This window comes from Ctenocephalides felis, unplaced genomic scaffold (assembly GCF_003426905.1).
Source record: "Ctenocephalides felis isolate EL2017-DRISC unplaced genomic scaffold, ASM342690v1 CF-g0.4_SCAFFOLD_01886, whole genome shotgun sequence".
NCBI lineage: Eukaryota > Metazoa > Arthropoda > Insecta > Siphonaptera > Pulicidae > Ctenocephalides > Ctenocephalides felis.
This window is the reverse complement of record NW_020538040.1, coordinates 76,086,494-76,095,365: the sequence shown is the minus strand read 5'-3', so window position 1 is coordinate 76,095,365 and position 8,872 is coordinate 76,086,494. Positions and strand designations below refer to the sequence as shown.

The 8,872-nt window shown below is 27.5% G+C and overlaps 1 protein-coding gene across 1 annotated transcript in view; it reads right to left on the bottom strand.

Moving 5' to 3' along the window:
• Positions 1-8,872, bottom strand: part of LOC113377667 (serine/threonine-protein kinase STK11) — a 95,968-nt gene that overhangs the window by 64,145 nt on the left and 22,951 nt on the right. The gene's annotated exons all lie outside the window — the stretch shown is intronic.

Sequence of the window (8,872 nt, the reverse complement as noted above, 5' to 3'; positions counted from 1 at the left end):
TTTTGCATAAGAGGACCGATCCAGTTTCCTTTTCTTCTCAGAATTGTGCTCAGTAGAGTCCTTTCTTTGCCCACTCTTCTCAGGACTTCTTCATTTGTCATTTTGTCTGTCCACTATATTATAATATATATATATATATTATATATATATATAAATGTAAAAGGTTTTAGTTTTACATTTCTTAACATTGTATTTTTTGGAGAAGTGAACACAGAGGTTAAACATTCTGTCGTGATGTTATTAGATATATTAATCTCTCATAGGCTGGTTCATAAATGTTGCAGCAATGCCCCTAAAAGATTAGTTTTTCCATCAAATTAGAAATTTATTTTATTAATTGGAGATTTGACATCATACTGCTTGATATCAAGCTGACCAAGGTTGGTATCGTTCCCGGAACTTGCAGCTGCTAATGCGCTTGTTACCATTAGACCACGGGTGGCTCGAAATATGATATTTATTAATGCTGTGATTTTATAATATAATATATTGAAATTAATACTGTCGCAGTTTGCAAAGTAATTATTCTGATTATTTTACAGATAATGACCTACATCCCTCGGTGTTTATCGAGTCAAGTGTTCTGTTGTTTTGAGACCCCACACAAGCTCAAAAGCCACATGTAATTGATAGGCTGATAAGGCTACAGCCAACAATACTGATGAGGAAATTGTTGAGATTGAATCCGCAGCTTCTAAATTATTGACCAACACATAGGAAAATTTAATTTAATTCTTAATTCATGTTTTTTACCATAACCAAGGTTATTTTTGTGAAAATTATTATATTACGATAATTCAATTCAGACTTTTGCTTTATAAACCAAAGTAGGAAATAAAATGATTACCAGATAAATTACATGGAAAATCAATTAAGTTCAATAAATAATTTACACGCATCGATTACACAAACATTTCACAAAAAATTAATCGCGTATTGTTATTTACACGTGCTTTTTTATTATCTCAATCATGATATTGAATCAAGATACTAAAATTTACTGCGACATAATATTATATTAGTTACTATCAATTGATTCAATTCGAATTATTTAAATATTGCTCTTGGCCAATAAAATATGTTATTGAATAAATTTGAATGGAATTGCACTTCTGTATTGTTAGGTACAAATATAAGAAGATACAATAAACAAAAGTAAAACATGGAAATTCACACGGATATTTTTGCACAATATTGAAGCAACGATGCATTGAAAAGACTATATAACAGAAGTTACTCAATATCCAGATACATGCGAAACTTTGGACTAGAAATATAATACTGTTGTTTGCAATGAATTAATTATCCAAATAATAATTATACAAGGTTAAAAGTATAATATTAACATTGCTAATATATAATTGTTTATAACAACAAACAATTTACTTATGGTACCTTCGTGGCGGAGTGATTCGCGGTTTCGACCCCATCACAAACAACCCTGATATCGAGCAACAGAGATATCAATTTTCACTTGAGAATATAGATATTAAATATGTTTCCAAGTAAAAATGGCCCTTCCAAGATTTGCTGCACCACATTGAATAATAATTTAGCCCTATTAGATAAATTCTAATAATAAAGTAATCAAATAAGGATGGATCAGCCCAAACAAAATGTAGGACGTAAGGTTCTGATTGCTATTAAAATTTGATAAATAAAAACAGTAATAATGATGATACACATTAAAAAATTCATCTGATTTTAAATTACCTAAGGTTTCAAAATGTATCGAGTAGTAATAATTTTTGAAATATTGCCAAAATCAAATTTTGAGATCATTCGAAATAATCCAGAAAATCATAAACGCTCGTGTGTAATAATGCAACATGTTTGTTACCGGAATAGCTTTTTATAGATCATAAATTTAAATGTTTGCATCTTAAATTTTAGTAATTAAGTCTGAACATTATGAATTAACATTAATTCTTTAAAAATTTAGTGAAGTTGATTTTATCAGGTCCTATAATTATTATTTTTTTAAATAATTGTTCCAAAAATATTTATTGAAAACTTTAAGCCTCTATTTGAAAAATATTTAGTAGGATTGAATTTGAAGAATCTTTATAAATTATTTGTCACATTTTTTTAGAGCACCTGTGCCTAATTATGAACGAAATGAATTTCGGTAATAATATGCACACGTTTTTAAAATAATTTTAAAATACGCATTATTTAATATACTTCGGCGGTTTTAGTGAGAATTCCAGAAAACCAGATTATTGGAAAATCCTATTTGGATACAAAATTTTTATTCAAACTATGGCTATTAGCGTTAATGATATGTGAAGCTGGAGTTGAAGATATAATCTTTCAACCTGAATAATATCAGTTGCGGTTGACCTTGCTCATGTTGTAATAAACAAGAATAAAAGTTTCAGATTTCAAGGTAAACAGAATTGAAAGTGCACGAATATTGCGAATAGTTCCTCATTTCTAGCTTTATAATATACACATATAAATGTTCATAAAAATTGATGACTAAAATAGTAGATCAAAAGAAGGATGAACTATGGCAGTATCTCCTGACAAAATTATTTCCATATGTACAAATCAGAACATTTTTATGGCGTCCTTAATTTATTTCTAGAGTCTTCTCATTGAAATCATTGACAATAAACAAATTACCATTAACTAAAAAATGACAGAGGTCCATGAGAAAAGTGATCTCTTATTTGGATCGAGTTAATTTTAATGTAATGATATTTTTCAGATATTATTAAGATAATTTTCAATGAGATAAAATAGATTTTTTAATGTTCATTTCATTGTGAAGAGATAATACTGTCAATTTGTTCTCAGCAAAGAAGTTCAGCACAATCGTTTGAAACTATTGTCTGGTCATTGCAATGGAAAGGAAATTGGGAAATTGCAACATCCTTCACTTTCTGCATATAATAAAAGTATATAAAAATATATCTAATTATTTATTTACAATATTTTGAATAAATTGATAAGAAATTGTTAAATATGACAGGTTTATCAAGTAACATTTTTTTAAGAAAGTGGTTGTGTGCATGTTCAAAGTAGGATATTTAACATACAAATTAAAGATTTTTAAATTTTGAGAGCTACTATTTTACTAACGATGCTTTGTTATTCGATATTTATAAAGTGCAAATCGTATGTCATTAATTCTCTTAACGTTATTGTTTTTTATGCCAAAACAATCTGGTGGTATTGTATTATATTACAAATTGCAGGGAGTATTAGGCAACGTGTGTGTTCTACAATGGAATATTCCCATGTGTATAATATATATATATATATATATATATATATATATATATATATTTGATCTTACCAATATATGAATTTCATAATACATTAAATTTACAAACATTAGTTTTAAATATTCCACTAATTCATACGGAAAGGAAAGTTTTCGAATATTTGTTATGATTAGAAATATTATATTGTAATAACTAGTTGTTAGTGGCATTTTGTCTTGAGACAATAGTTGCATGAACTTCCCGATATGTGTGAATAATAATCAAGTTCTTCATTGAGACTTCTGATTTAGCAACTTATTACTTACAAACATGACGACGTAAATTTGAAATTTTGCTCATTATTCCAAACTTTAATGATTTTTTTAGGCTCATAATATTTTATGTTCATCAAGACCATGATCTCTATAATCATACAAAATTTCATCAAGATCACAAAACACATATATTCTACAATTAATTACAAAGAAACGGTTTGGCCGAAAATAATCAGCAAGATTCCTAACTGATATCTTTCGAATAGTTCCCAAAATCAGTTTAAGATTTTTGGCGAAATTTTGATAAGCAAAATATTTTGCACTTTTTAGCTAATTCTAATAAAATGGCTCTACCGATCGCTCAAAACTAATCAATCGGCTCACATACATACACACTTATACAACTTCCAAATTTGATATCAAACGATTCAGAATGATTCATAAAACATAAAATTAGCAAGTAGAATTTTTTGGCAAAAACATAAACTTCTGCTTAACTTAAGGATGCTACCAATTACTATAAAAAATGTTTCACAAAAAACATTTTTGTGATTTCATTTTAATAATAAATCAATTTCAAAACTGATGCAATGCATCAAAAAAGGAAATTCACATGACTCACTTTTTTTAATTCTATGATCCATCAATAGATAAATAAAATAAACATGGAAAATACAGCAATATTGCGTCAGTTTTTTTTATCGCAAAAGCTTAAATTATTTAAAAAAATTGATAATTTAATTCTTTGATAAAAATTCACCTGCCTCCAAACTTTATAACTCCATGTGAGAGAACTAAGCCAGCAAAAAAATCACACGCAAAAAGTGCCAAGTTCTTCCGGTCGGACTAAAATCAATATCCTTATTGTTGTTTTCAATGAATTTGAACTCTCATTCATTTATAAATTTACATTTGGCTCAATAAATTTTTTATGCAATTCATCTGAAACATTTCAGCGGCTATTCAAGGTTTGTCGACGCAAACTTTGTATTTATTAATACAATAATTAATTTCTGATCAAAATATATTTACAGTAAATAAATTTACTAATCATCAAATTATATAAAACTGTATTTATATATTAAATAAAAATGTTTTTCTGATACAATATCGTGGACTTTGTCTCAGATCCAAGGACGTTTGTTGTCTTTTTTAGTCATACCAGTTATCATGCATTTCATGATGTATCGACATAATTAATATTTTATAGGGTAGGGTGGTGCACAATGGTCCAATTTGACTTTGAGCACATATCAAACATACAACTATCTGACTATTCTGTTGAACTCCCAGCAAATTCATCATTATATAAATGTTTTTTTTGCCGCTTTTTAAAAAATTGCCACCTGGTTCTTTAAAAAAATGGTCAGCCATAGTGCAAACAGATACAAAGTCCTATTTTTACTTTTAAAGGGATTTTACGAAATAATATTATATAGCTACATTATTCAAAATATAAATTTTGTAAAATATAAATTTCATGAGAATATTCTCTACAGAGAACACTGTATATAATCTTCATTTAATATTTCGTCAGAAATAATCATTAGTATAGTTAGAATAAGTATTCATTTAAATTATCTCTTGTAAAATTTATATTTTTATTGCTTACACTTTTGGCAGGAAGAGGGTTAAGTTGGTCCTTTTTACCCCACTCACGCGTAAGCTTTTAGTGAAGCTATATAAAACAAACTGTTGAATCTAACTTAAAAATAACAATACATCTTAACCAACATGTAAATAACGTATACATAAAAGTTGTATTAAAGTCTCGTAAACTAAACAACAGTGCTCACAACCAATAATTAAAGAAAATACTTTTGTTATAGATTTTCAAACATTGATGGCTGATTATACATTTTTTCCCTCTAATTTTAAATATTGTGTTTGAAAAATTCCTAACTTTATTTGTTTGAGATATCGGTGATGGACCTTTTTACCCACGGACCCCTTAAGCCCCGCTCTGCGCTATTATGCAAAATTTATTATTAATAGAACTACTGGTGATTATAAATATGTTAATAAAATTATTATTAGGTTACACTGTAGTAATAGAGAATAAGTTTCGGCACATGTCTTTCAATTAAATTAGAAAATTAGAAAAACTATGTAACTCTTGTGAACAAAATATACAATAATAAAGTAAGTGAATTGTATGTGTCGTTATTTATCCACATTACGCACAAAATTAAAAAGAAGAATTTATAGAGAGAAGACATTTAAAAAAAATTAAAAACTAGATATAAAATTAATAGAGCCAAAAAATTTTAAAATAATTCATAATTTGAAAAAAAATTCTTTTAAAGGGAAGGTATGGTTGAATAAACTTAAAATCATTATTGTCATAAAAAATAATTAATTTATGAAAATCTGATATGATCAAATGTAATTATATAAATAAATTCGTTATCATATTTTTAATTATCCACAATGTGATTTTGGATAACAATGACGTATCAATATCAAGTGCAAAAAGTCTTTGATAACGATGTTGATATTCTAAGAAATTGCCCATCCCCCTTACACACACACACACACACATATATATATATATATATATATATATATATAATATTGGTATGGCAGGTCTGTGAGCTGAGTTAAACTGCAACTTGATTCAGGGAATAATAGTGTGAGAGATTTCTCATTGCCATATTATATCGCAGTGCTCGAAATGGTCGATTTTTAATTTGAAACATATTTTTGATCTATATTATCAAGGAAAATGGACATCGCTTCTGCGCGATGTCAGGTTGTTGAGAGTGGGATTCAATCGTCCACACGAGTGCGTAAGCTTTACACCAAGGAATAATAAATACCTATATATAAATATAAACAATTTAGATGCTAATTAAATTGTTGAAAATCACCAATAGTCATCCTTAGCTAAAATAAAAAGAAAAAAAGAAAGAATGATTAAATGTTTTATGAAAAGTTAACAACCAATTAAATTTTTGAATAAGAAGTTAACCCCTTTTCACGAAGGTCAGGTATTTTCAAATTATTTTTACTCAGCAATAATTAACACAATCACTCAAATCTTTGTCTATTACTAAAGCAACCAGCAGAGTTTTAAATTTAAAAAAAAGTAAGATTATTGAAACAAAATGTAAATCTGTGATCTGTAAAATTAATTCATTAGCCAACTCTTATATTCATCTTTTATTTAAATTTAGTATTTAGTATATAATAACTAGTTTTACATATTTAATTCAACCAATGTGTTGAGAGATCAGCAAATTATTGTTATTAATTATATTAAAATAACTAAAGTAACCGCCATAAAAAAATTAAATTAACAATTTTACTTGGTATATTTATATTAAATGTTAATCCATCTAATTAAAAAGATTTTTAATCAAAGTCGAATTAATCGCAACGAGACTTTGTAAGTGAAAGAATCCACGGTAAACCTATAAAGTTCATAAATTTTAAAAAGAAGCGCTATCAATAAATCAATCTGCAATTCGCGATTATTATATCAATATTCGATAAAAAAATATTTTGCGTATATTATCAGTGTCATAAACTGTACATGACTTTAGCGTTTAATATCCAACATTTTAAAGTACAATGAGTATCTTATCGTAATATAAATAATACTTTGCGGATTCAAATTGTAAGATAATAACGCTTATTATTCAATATTTTATCAGAAAAATAAACTTCACAAATCATAAGCGCGGGTTAACATGAGATTTAACACATTTCAAAGTACTTTATAATTATTGAAATATGAACTTAGTAATCAAATAAATTTTTCCACTTTTAAAAATCTTGAAACTTGAATATGGTATTCGCTCTAACTATTAACGCAGAGTTTTTAAATAGGACGCATGAATTCCCATGCGTTTGCGACTACTCGTGTAGTCTCAGAAATCGAAAAAGAAGCCTTATTAGGACTCCATATGATTGCGCAAATCAGGGAACTTATTTGCAAAGACACAAATAGAGACGAAATAGATGAAATGTTGAATAACAAACGAATAGAAGAATCTGTAACAAAAATTGAAATAAATTCATTTACTAAAGGTTTTGTACAAACGCTGGCTTTATTGCAATATCCTGTGTAGAAAATCGAATACCACATACTGATAGACTGAAAATCGATACCATATACTGAATATTTAATTTGAATATTGAAAAAACATCTTATTATAGGATCCTAGCAATGAATACTAATTATAATATAACATTTGTATCGTTCTTACATTAATTATTACATACACAAATTGGTGGATTTTATTTCAAGTAATTGTGATATTCAGATCAAAGCTTTCCAGTCATTGGCGTGACTTAATGTTATTTCAAGTAATTACATTTTCAGCTATTATTTATGATCTGAAGTTCAAAATAATAGCTCTAGGTTCCCAAACTTTTTTGTGTTGTAAAACCCAGGGGGGGTTTGCCATGGACTCTCTATTTACCCGATATCGATTTTTTAAAATAATTTTTCAGCTGTACTAAAGTTTATCATTAATATATCATTAATAACAAAAAATTAAGGTAAGCAAAAACTAAATATTTTTTTTAACATTTGGCAACAATTTTGTAAGATTTAATCTTACATATCCCGGCAGTCTACATTTTTTTGTTCTCATTTTTTTTGTACTTTGAAGTACTCGTCGATCTACTGATCCACTCGTTAGCAAACCAGTTAAAATGCTAAATCTCCATTCTACTGTTTATTTTACAACTTTTTTAAAATCAGTATCCAAAAATACTATAACAGTCGATGTTTTCGGAAGCACCGCTCAATCGATTTGAATTATATAAAAAGCATTCGATTCCTATTGATAATAAGACGTGCTGATTAGTTTTTGGCAAATGTTGGTTCAGTCGTTTCGGACATACGGAGCAAAGCGGCACAAAATGGTAATTATTATGGTAGTTTATGAGAGAACGGATCATCCGATTTGAATAATTCAAAAAAACATTCCACTTGTATTGAGGTAATGAAAAGTTGATTAAGAAGTTTTTGCAAAGGCAGTTCTAGCGGTTTCAGAGATTCGGGAAAAACAGTTATAAAAAAAATGCCATTTGGGGGTCAAAAATCAGATATTTTGAAATTTGAATCAACCGATGTGAATGGGTATAAATTCTTTCAAGAAATTTCAAAATTAACAAAACAAAAAATTTAAAAAATTTAATTAAATTTGAATTTCAAAAAATTTCTATGTTTTCACAAAATAGCATTTTTAGAAATGTTTCCAAAATTTTCAAAAATTTCCAAAAAAAATCAAAATTTAAAAAAAAATAGTTTTTCTTTTCTGAGCTTTTTAAAAAGTTAAATTACGTTACGGGAAGCTCCTGCAATTTGTCTTAAGGCACGACGCCATGCACCACTAGTTATTTATTACTTTTAAAATCTATTCAGAAATATTG